This window comes from Pinus tabuliformis, chromosome 5_1, assembly GCF_031772625.1.
Source record: "Pinus tabuliformis cultivar Carrire ecotype Pingquan chromosome 5_1, CPIR1, whole genome shotgun sequence".
Lineage (NCBI taxonomy): Eukaryota > Viridiplantae > Streptophyta > Pinopsida > Pinales > Pinaceae > Pinus > Pinus tabuliformis.
In genome coordinates this window covers 867,160,394-867,170,931 of record NC_142305.1, presented here as the reverse complement: position 1 = coordinate 867,170,931, position 10,538 = coordinate 867,160,394, and positions in this window count along the sequence as shown.

The window sequence follows — 10,538 nt, the reverse complement described above, 5'->3', positions numbered from 1 at the left end:
AGGAGTGATTCCTTGAGAGAGGATATACATACTGCCAGTGGGTTGGCTCGGGAGGATTATCGGACCATTTGCCGATATACCTTGATATTCGAGGAGATATAAGCAAACCACGAGCCCCCTTCAAATTCAACTCCACCTAGTTGAAGGATATTTCCTATATCCACCTAGTCACAGACTTTTGGAAGGCCCACCCACCTGCAGATGGAAGGAACATCACTGATGGCTTCGTCGAAAACCTAAAAGAACTGAAGAAGTTATTTAAATTTTGGGCTCATAACAAGAGGGTACAAGAAGAAACAAACCTAAGAGACATTGAATTAGAAATTGCTGATATGGAGGATGAATGTGGGGGACTCTTCACAACAAATGATCATAGGGATAAGCTCACCGCCTTAATAACCAAGAGGGGGAACATCCTTAAAGAAAGGGAGGAAACATGGAGATTGAGAAGCAGAGCAATATGGCTGAAGGAGGGAGATGATAACTCAAAATTCTTCCATAAATTTGCAAATGGAAGAAAGGAAATCAACACTATCTGGAAATTGACAAATGAGTAGGGTATTGAGGTGGATACCTTCCCTCATTTGGCCACACTCGCCACCTCACATTTCAAAAAAGTCTATCAGGCTCCTCCCAATTCCACCCTAGCAGAGGTCATAAGAGTAGCACAACTTTTTCCTCGGTTCGTCGATCAGGAGAATGCTATGGATCTAAATAGAGAAGTCACTCTTAGGGAATTGGAGGCTACCCTGAAATGGTTTAAGAGGGACAAGAGCCCTAGTCCAGATGGCTGGTCGGTGGAGTTTTATTTGGCTTTTTTTGATATCCTAGGAGAAGATTTACTCAAGGTCATCGAGGAATGTAGGATATCTGGGCAAATGCATGGGGCCATCAATTCCACTTTCATAGCCCTCATCCCCAAATCAGACAACCCATTAACCTTCAATGATTTTTGGGCCATATCCCTGTGCAAATGCATATGCAAAATCATCTTAAAAATCATTGCAAATCGCCTCCGTCCCATTCTTTCCACCCACATCTCCTCAAAACAATTTGCCTTCCTGCAAGATTGACAGATACATGAAGCCATAGGAATGGCCCAGGAAGTACTGCACTCAATACATATAAAGAAGATCAAAGGTATGATCCTCAAGGCTGATCTATCCAAGGAATTTGATCAGGTAAGTTGGTTATATATCAGAATGCTCCTAACACATTTAGGATTTCCTGTGGGAGTCATAAAATGGATAATGTGCTGCATCACAAATATATCCTTTAGTGTCCTGATAAATGGAGTTGCTTCTCCTTTCTTTCACTCTGAAAGAGGACTCAGGCAAGGATGTCCCTTATCACCCCTACTCTTTCTATTGGTTATGGAAGGGCTCAGTAGACTTATTAAGGATATGCATCTCAAAGGTAGGCTTACGGGAATTAGGATCACGACAGATGCACGATAACACACCTCCTCTTTGTGGACGATGTGTTGATCTTCCTCAATGGGGGAATAGGAGATCTGACTACTATACAACACTCTATCAACCTATTCCAAACTACAACTGGCATGGCTATTAATAACTCAAAATCCACTCTCACTGTATCTGACTACTCCCCTCATGAGATTCAGTTCGCACTACAAAGGTTTCCTTTCACCCTGTTATAGCTGGAAGAAGGCCTCCGGTACCTGGGGTACAGGCTGAAGCCACTCCGCTACAAAATAGATGATTGGACATGGTTGATCTCTAAACTAGAAAGGAGACTTAATATATGGTATCACAAGTATCTCTCTAGAGCCGAAAGACTAGTGCTTATCAAAGTTGTTCTTGAGGCCACCCTGGTGTACTGGATGTCACTAGCTTGGATACCAAGAGGCATCCTTACAAGATTACAAAATCTTTGTTGTAGATTCCTATGGAAAGGCAAACAAACAGGGAGGATTTTTGCATGGGAAAAATGGGATCTGTTGTCCATACCAAAGAAATGGGGAGGCTGGGGCATTAAAAAATTGGAAGATTTCTCCTCAGCACTAGCGACCAAGATAGGATGGCAATTAATCACTTCTAGCAATCTCTGGACCAAAGTAGCCTCCTCTAAATACATTGATCCATTAAGGCCAATGGATTGGCTGAGACAGACAAGCTGGAAAAAAACAGGGATCTCAAATATTTGGAAAGCGGTACTGAAATCATTGTCACTGATCCGTGATGGGATTACCTAGAGAATTCATGATGGGACATCTATTCACATTGGCCTTGACCCTTGGATTGGATGCAGGAATGCACATTTATTACCAGAAGGACTAATACAGCACCTCAAAGAGTTTGGAATCACCCACATCAGTCACATTGCTGACTTGGAGAGATCTACCTTCCTACATCAAGCTTGGAAATCTACCCACAGCATACACATACCTCATCAATGGCACCACCACAGGACAGCTTACACAGTGGTGGTAGGCTCCAGTATTGTAGCAATAATGCTACAACTCCTGGAGCTTCCTGTCTCTTAATTTTATCAACCCAGTAGTTCGTACAAACTTGGAAGCGACGGTGTTGTATGCACAAGTACTAGCTCTTGTCGCAGCTGTCACTTGGTCAGCTGGCACAAGTCCGCTAGGGCTCAAGCCAACTTCTATAGGCTCACAGAAGAAGCTTTATCAATGATGGACGAAAGCTAACTCAAAGGAGACTAGTCTAATTGCAGAAGGAAACTGAAAAACCAATAAAGCATGGAAACCCTAGGAAACCCTAATTTGGCTAGCTAGACCCTAACTATGCAAAACTGTGAATGGAACAACTACCAATAATGCCATTACTTGCAGTGAACTGAAATACATGTATCTAAGCTACTTGCATCTGAAAAGACATGTTTTTGTATTTTTTCATTAAGTGGTTGGATTTATTGTGATGATGCTTTTGATTAGGGTTTGGTTGTGCAGGAGCGGTTGGAATGGAAGGAAAGCATGGGCAAGGTCAGGATGGCTAAGGGAGGTCCCATAGGGTCTCCAGCATCAGTCCACAGAAGCCTACCACGTTCGGATGCTCAACAACCGAGTTTGCAGGTTTCTACAGGAAGTCTGTGCAATTCTACAGGATGATTGGCCGTGGAGGTTTTGGGAGATGGTGAAGTGTTGGAGAGGTGTGGAAGGATAGGTGAGATGGAGATGGAGCTGGTGATGGCTTAGGAGCAGAGAAATCAGATGGAGGGAGAGTGTATGCAGTGGTTTGATGGTTGGAAGGATGGGATCAACGAAAGTTGGAGTAAATAGAGCTAAGTGAATAATGGAATGAGTTGGAGGGTAAATGAGCTGGACAGAGGCACAGTAGGGCTTGAGGAGAGATCAAGAAGAAGAAGAAGAAAGTGGAGTGATAAGGAGCAGCGTAAATGAAACAAATGACGTGTGCACCAAAAACGAGAAATTCATGAACCTATGATAAATGTGCCATGAAACCTATGAACAGCAATGGAAAACCAAGAAATGAAACTTATGCGTGGAAGTGGAATGTAGAAGTGTGCTTCAATGTCAAAAATGCATGGATGGATCTTCAACGAAAATGTCTATGTTGCAGCTTGCATGGAAGTGAGAAGAACTGCGTTTCTTTTTGGTGGTTGGTTATGGACTGCACCCCAATCCCTAAGAGAAATGGCAGTGAGCCTTTACAACCTTTTTGCTGGAGCTCCAATGATTTATAACTATCCTCCTATTGAACTTAAGCAACTGAAACAAATTCACCATAAACTAATCCTATCTAAGCTCATGAAAAAGACTAAGTTAACAAACTGTAAATTCGAATTGCATGTGAAAGTAAACAAACTCAAAGTGCTGGAACGAAATGCAAACACATTACAACACCGAGGAGATCTATTGCTCTCAGGTTGGGCCCTAACCTGAGAGCTATAGCTCCCTTAGAAACTCAGAATGAAACCAAAATCTGACTGCCTTTATTCATAAACGAAAGTCTGATGACATGCCAAAATTGGCTTACAAAACCGAGCTGTAGCTCGTACTTCCAAATTACAAGAATAATACCAAGGTTCAAAAAGCTTCTATCCAAGGCTACGGCCTCAGTATTTATGCAAAAACGATCATCCAACAGGTGTCCTTGATTTTAGGAGCTCGACTGTCCAACTGAAGTTTAAACTGCTGATCCTGTAGGACAGTCATAATTGTTGTTCCTGTAGAACAGTTATAACTGTTGTTCCTGTAGAACAACTGGCTGCTTCTAAGCTCGGTGGGGAGATGGATTGGAGCTCGGAGCTATGGTGGGAATCACGAGGAAGGTCCCCAAGACCGTGGACATCCTCTCCTAAAAACCAGCAGTGCCACCTCATTGTCTCCTTGTCTCCTTTCTCGTTGTCTTTTCTCCCTTTTAATGCCAAAAACCTGAAAGCATCATGCATTAGTCACGTAGATAGAATGTCTACCCTTCTTCCTACAAACAACACGAATAAACCAAGAAATGAATGCATAAGCAATAAAAAATGAATGGTTTGAGCAGAGCAAGTAGGCCAAATGAGCCCAAATTGTACCAAAAATTGGGGCTCATCATCACCCCCCAGCTAAACTATTTGCTCATCCTTGAGCAACCTTGCCCTGGCTCCTCGTCTTTGGCCGAGAACTAGAGCCCGGAGCATGCTTTTCCTTCCCTGTTTTTGGTGGTTCTGCCTTTTCTGTCGAGGGTGGCGCTTCTTCCTTTCCTATTTCCCTGAGCCGGGCTTCGGAAGGCGACTGGCCTATTTTTCGTGTCCAGGAAGTTATTTTTGGGCTCCCCTTTTCGGGGGTGGCTGATGTTTTAGAGGGGGTTCTTGCACTGGGTGAAGTAGGGACATCCCCTGAAATGGTTTGGCTGCTGGCTGGAGGTTGTGGCTTGCCCGTGGTCATCCTCTTGCTTCTCCTGGCTGACAGGATAGGTGTGCCACCCTTTTCTTTGTCCTCCTTTTCCTCATGCTTCTTCCTCTGTTCTCCCTTCTGTACTGTTGTCGGGGTCTCTTGGCCTTCTTCTCTCTGTTCCTCGGCCACTGCTTCGTGTTCCTCACTGCTGGAGGAACCCGTTTCTTCGATCAACATTTTGATGTCCCCATCTTTTGTTAAATTCCGGAAGGATTCCCATGAGAGGGGGACCTTATATGAGTGCAATGCATCTTCCACAAGAAGCTTGATCAGCCCATGATGGGCTATCTGATCTGGTATACCCTCTTTCAGCTTTGTAGCACATTCCATTAGAGACTACAGGAGGTAATAAGGGATGCTCAGTTTTTGTTCTACAGGAAGGTCAATTCAGTGCCTCAACTCAGTGAGCAGCCGAAAGTGATATGCATACACGATGCTGAAATGGCCTTCACAAGTAATATATTTCATGATTTGCAAACTGACTTCGTTCCAAGGTGGTGACAGGCTCGTTCTTTGCACCCCGTTTTTGTCCTCCGAGAATTCTTCCTCAGGTGGAAAGAATTCCTTCTTTGCCTGCTGACTCAGCTTTCTCTCCTCTTTATCCCACGGCAGACCCATAGGAAGTTCTGTGATCCGACTGATATGTTATGGGGTGAGCTTGAGGCTTAGACCTCTGAAGTTTACCGTGGCCAGTGTCTGAGATTTAGGCTTCAGAGCCTGCAAGAATTCTTCGGCCACTTCATCATCGTAACCCTGCAGCTTATCACAAAAAGGCATCCATTGTGCTCTGGTGAAGAGCTCTACCACTGCCGGGTTTCTCCTTAGTTTAGTTGAATCAGTGGGTTCCCGTCTTATAAACCCACCCGGCATGATGAACACGGTCGTTTTAATTAAAGGTGGCAAATGCAAAAGAGATTTGGTCTATGAAGACAGGGCATGCACATACAAAATTCAACACAGTCTACTTATACCGACATCCTGTAGAACGGTAGCATAGGCACAGCAAACAACAATTCCACCAATATCTTTATGACCCGACTGTGGACGATGGTCTTGCCACTTCTACTAACCAGTTACATTAAGAGTTCAGGGTTACCTCTTTAATTGGCCACCTTTTTTCGTGAGGCACCCGCTTTCCTGTAGATGACTGTGTTCCTGTAGACTGCGTTCCTGTAGAAGCAGTGCGCAATTCTCAGGGAGGACTGTAGTTGGCCCGAGCTCGAAGTGTGCTTTACCGGCGTTCTGGTAGCCAACAGCTCGGCGTATCAAAGTGCAGAGGAGATCATAATAGCCACCCGAGTTTGAAGTGTTGGATTATAAAAGTGTGCGCATGATCTAGCCGATTAGATTTTGAATCGGCGCAATCCGTGGCGCGGGGGATGAGCTGTCCCCGCCGGACCGTTGGGCGACGTCATCCATCATTCGCCTGCGTATTCACTTGTTGCCACATTCATTCCCACAGATTTGCCGCCGCCTTTTCCTGTTAAACTCATGCTTCTGACGAGAGTGTTCTCACGTGCGTGCAGTTCATTCTCTCTGTCGTGGCCGCCACCCAAACATCCAATTACACTTTAACTAGCCGACGTGGCCAGTCGACTGGCCATACGGCCGCTCAACCATTCAATTTTACGCCATGCAAACAATTTCAAAGTAAGATTCATGCGATTTGATGGAAGGAAGGGTTGAGACACTTACCTGCGTGGCTGCACACGATTTTTCAGTTCCTGGACGATGGTGAGTGGATCTACCTGCTGCATGCGACTTACACAGACCCGGAGGCTCGTGGTTACAGGCTGCCGACGATGGAGTGGATGTTTTGCTTGCATGCGCCCGCGTTTCATTTCAGATGGCGGTGCTGTGAATGGTATCCACTCGAGCAGGTTGAACTGTTACAGGATTCCCGCGAGGTGTCTCGTAACAGTCCTTTCTCCTTGGGTGCATGCTGCACGACGGAGGTTCTGGCATTGCAATCACATTCCCGGAGCTCTTCGATGCCTGCGGTACGAGATCCAGCCTTTGTTTGACTTTGAAAATTGCTTTCCCGCGAGAACTCATCGATCTTCTTTGTTTGTGCAAGGAACTTGGTCGCATGTCGACAAGGATGGTGGAGCAAGGTGACAGCAATGTGCAGGGGTGCCAACAGAGGCTTGCATGCATCCAAACCAATCCATAGTCGCGAAATCTCTTTTTAAGATGAATTCTGGCCGTCCAAAACTCCTACAGGAAGTTTCCTGTAGAACACAGAGCTTCCTGTAGAAAGTTCGGCCTTCCTGTAGAAAGTCTGCACTTTCCTGTAGAAAATTCGCGCCTTCCTGTAGAAAGACAGCATCTTCCTGTAGAAGATTCAAACCATGATAAAATTGCACATACCTTGAAAAAACATGGGTACTCTTGGAGGAGGTGCTGGTGAGGTTCCTTGACAGCATGATAAGGACCCTTGGCTGTGAGTTGAAGGGCTTCCTCTTCTCCATAGAGCATCTGTAACCTGCATGCAATTTTTACCATATTTTGCTTATTGTGTTTTCTTCTTTTTTTTTTTTTTTTTTTTTTTTTTTTTTGAAAGATAACAGAGGCGCCTCAAAGAGGTTTTCACCCGTGCCATCTGCCCTGAGCGCCTCAGAGAGGTTTTCACTCAAGGATCTTTTTCAACCTTTTCTCTTTTTTTTTTTTGAAAGATAATAGGGGCGCCTCAATGAGGTTTTCACCCCTACTACCTGCCTTGGGCGCCTCAGAGAGGTTTTCACCCAAGGATCTTTATTTACTTTTCTTTTTTCTTTTTTTTTCTTTTTTTTTTCTCTTTTTTTTTTGAAAAACAACTAGGGCGCCTCATGGAGGTTTTCACCCTAATTGCCTGCCCTGGGCGCCTCCAAGGAAGGTTTTCACCCAGGGATCTTATTCCATTTTTATTTTCTCTTTTTTCCAACCCATTGACCGCCTCATGGATGTTTTCAATCAATGAGCCAATCTAAGGCGCCTCCAAGGAGGTTTTCACCTTAGATTTTTATTTTCCTCTTTTTTCATTTTTTTTCTTTTTCTTTTTCTTTCTTTTTCTCTTTTTTCTTTTTCTTTTTTTTCTACCCTACCCTACTTGAAAAAACAAAATCATTTTCAAGTATAAGAATACTTCCAATGGAGCCATGTGCATATCGAGATTAGAGAAAAAACGATGTGAAGGCTCGAAATGCATGCTTTGATAGGTATCCAGATCTCAGAGACAAAATGATCTGACTTTGAAAGTACAAAACATAGCTGAGGAGGAGAGTACTGCTGCAACTTAGTGACTGTCTGGAACCATGTCTCAATATAGCTTTGATATCCTTGGTCCTTTTGCTGATCTGGATCATTCTTCGTGTCACCTTCTATCATGACTTTCTCATCTTCCTCCTTTTGCTGATCTTTCTCTTGAGTACATGGAAGATTCGATGGTAACCATGAAGGAACTCTCTCGATCTCTGATTCTGATCTCTTCTCTTCATTAAGTGCAGCCCATGGTTCTTTGATCTCCTCTTTGGAATCTTCTTTTGCTTTTGGTCCTTCAATGTTGTCAATAGATTCTCTCTTTTGCAACACTCTTCCTGAGCTTTGGTGAACATCATTGAGCTCAAAAGGAGTCATTTGCACATGTTGTGCCTCAGCTTTGCAATTGGGTTGAGCTGCTCCATTGCAGGGTTTTGGAAATGGAGGTACGGGTAGCTGAGTGGGGGTGTGAAATTGAGATGGAGATGGATGGCATTGTGGTTGGGTAGGCATTTGGGGTTGCCTTGGTGGAGGAGGAGGCGATGGTTGTGGATGAGCAGGTGGTGGAGGAAAATGAGCGGGATGAGAGTTGTACTGGGGCCTCCACTCCTGATAAGGTGCATTCCACTGAGGTTGTGGCTGAGCATAAGAGTGAAACGAATGAGCAACTGGTTGGGCATAATATGGATCTGTGAAGGAACAAGGAGGAGGTGTGAACCAAGAAGGATGAGCAGGGGAACCCCAAGAAGGCATGAAAGTGGCTTGATAGGGGTCATAATAGGTCTCGGATGTCCCTGGCAATTCCTGCTGGTAAGATCTAGGTCCATGCGGCCAACTTTGGTTCATGTAATAGAGTGATTCAGTGGCTCCTTTGGCTCTCTGATATGCAGCTTTGAATCTGGGTAAGGAAGGGCACTGATCTGTAGGATGGTATTCTTCACAGATGAAACACACTTCTAGGGAGTGCATTGGACATTCGTTCCTAGGATGCTTTCTAGTGCACCTAGGACAAAAAATGGCCAAAGCCCTCTTGGCTTCTTCTTGCTTCTTTTGGATCCGCAAGGTATCCAGTTGCATGGCAAGAAACTGCCTCACATCACTCTTGAAATCTTCCAGCTGATTTTCAAATTCATCTTTGGACAAGATGTTGCTCCCAATATTTCTGCTTGTAGCCATTTGCTCCAGAGGAATGTTTTCTTCTTCTTCTCCCCTAGAGGTTCTTTAAATATGCCTTGATGTCTACCCAGGGGTTCTTCAATCACATCCATCGAAGAAGAGAGAATCTTGGCTGTGTGAAGCAGTGGGGATGTTGTGCAATCATTTTTCTAGCTTATCTCTACTCCTACAAGGCATGAAATGAAATCTTTTTGCTTGATTTTTGCTTTTCTTCTACTTCTACTTGCAAAACTGAAATAGATTGAACTGCAACTAACTATCTTGCTAAAATGAAAGTGCAGAATTGAAATGAAAGCAGGAAAGGACTAATCTATTTTGCTCAAATGAAATTGCAGGAATGGAAATGCTAGTCTACGCTTGCAGAATTGAAACACTAATCTACGCTTGCAGAAATCAAATGCTAGTCTATGAAAGCAGGAAATGCTAATCTATGAAAGCAGGAAATGCTAATCTACGAAAGCAGGAAATGTCTATGCTACTTTTGCAGAATGGAAATGAAATAAACTACTTAGCAGAAGGTTGTAGTAGAAAATAGAAGAATAGCAACAATCACCAATACTCTGTCGCTTCCTCGGCAACGGCGCCAAAAAGATGGTAGGCTCCAGTATTGTAGCAATAATGCTACAACTCCTGGAGCTTCCTGTCTCTTAATTTTATCAACCCGGTAGTTCGTACAAACTTGGAAGCGACGGTACTGTATGCACAAGTACTAGCTCTTGTCGCAGCTGTCACTTGGTCAGCTGGCACAAGTCCGCTAGGGCTCAAGCCAACTTCTATAGGCTCACAGAAGAAGCTTTATCAATGATGGACGAAAGCTAACTCAAAGGAGACTAGTCTAATTGCAGAAGGAAACTGAAAAACCAATAAAGCATGGAAACCCTAGGAAACCCTAATTTGGCTAGCTAGACCCTAACTATGCAAAACTGTGAATGGAACAACTACCAATAATGCCATTACCTGCAATGAACTGAAATACATGTATCTAAGCTACTTGCATCTGAAAAGACATGTTTTTGTATTTTTTCATTAAGTGGTTGGATTTATTGTGATGATGCTTTTGATTAGGGTTTGGTTGTGCAGGAGCGGTTGGAATGGAAGGAAAGCATGGGCAAGGTCAAGATGGCTAAGGGAGGTCCCAGAGGGTCTCCAGCATCAGTCCATAGAAGCCTACCACGTTCGGATGCTCAGCAACCGAGTTTACAGGTTTCTACAGGAAGTCTGTGCAATTCTACAGGAT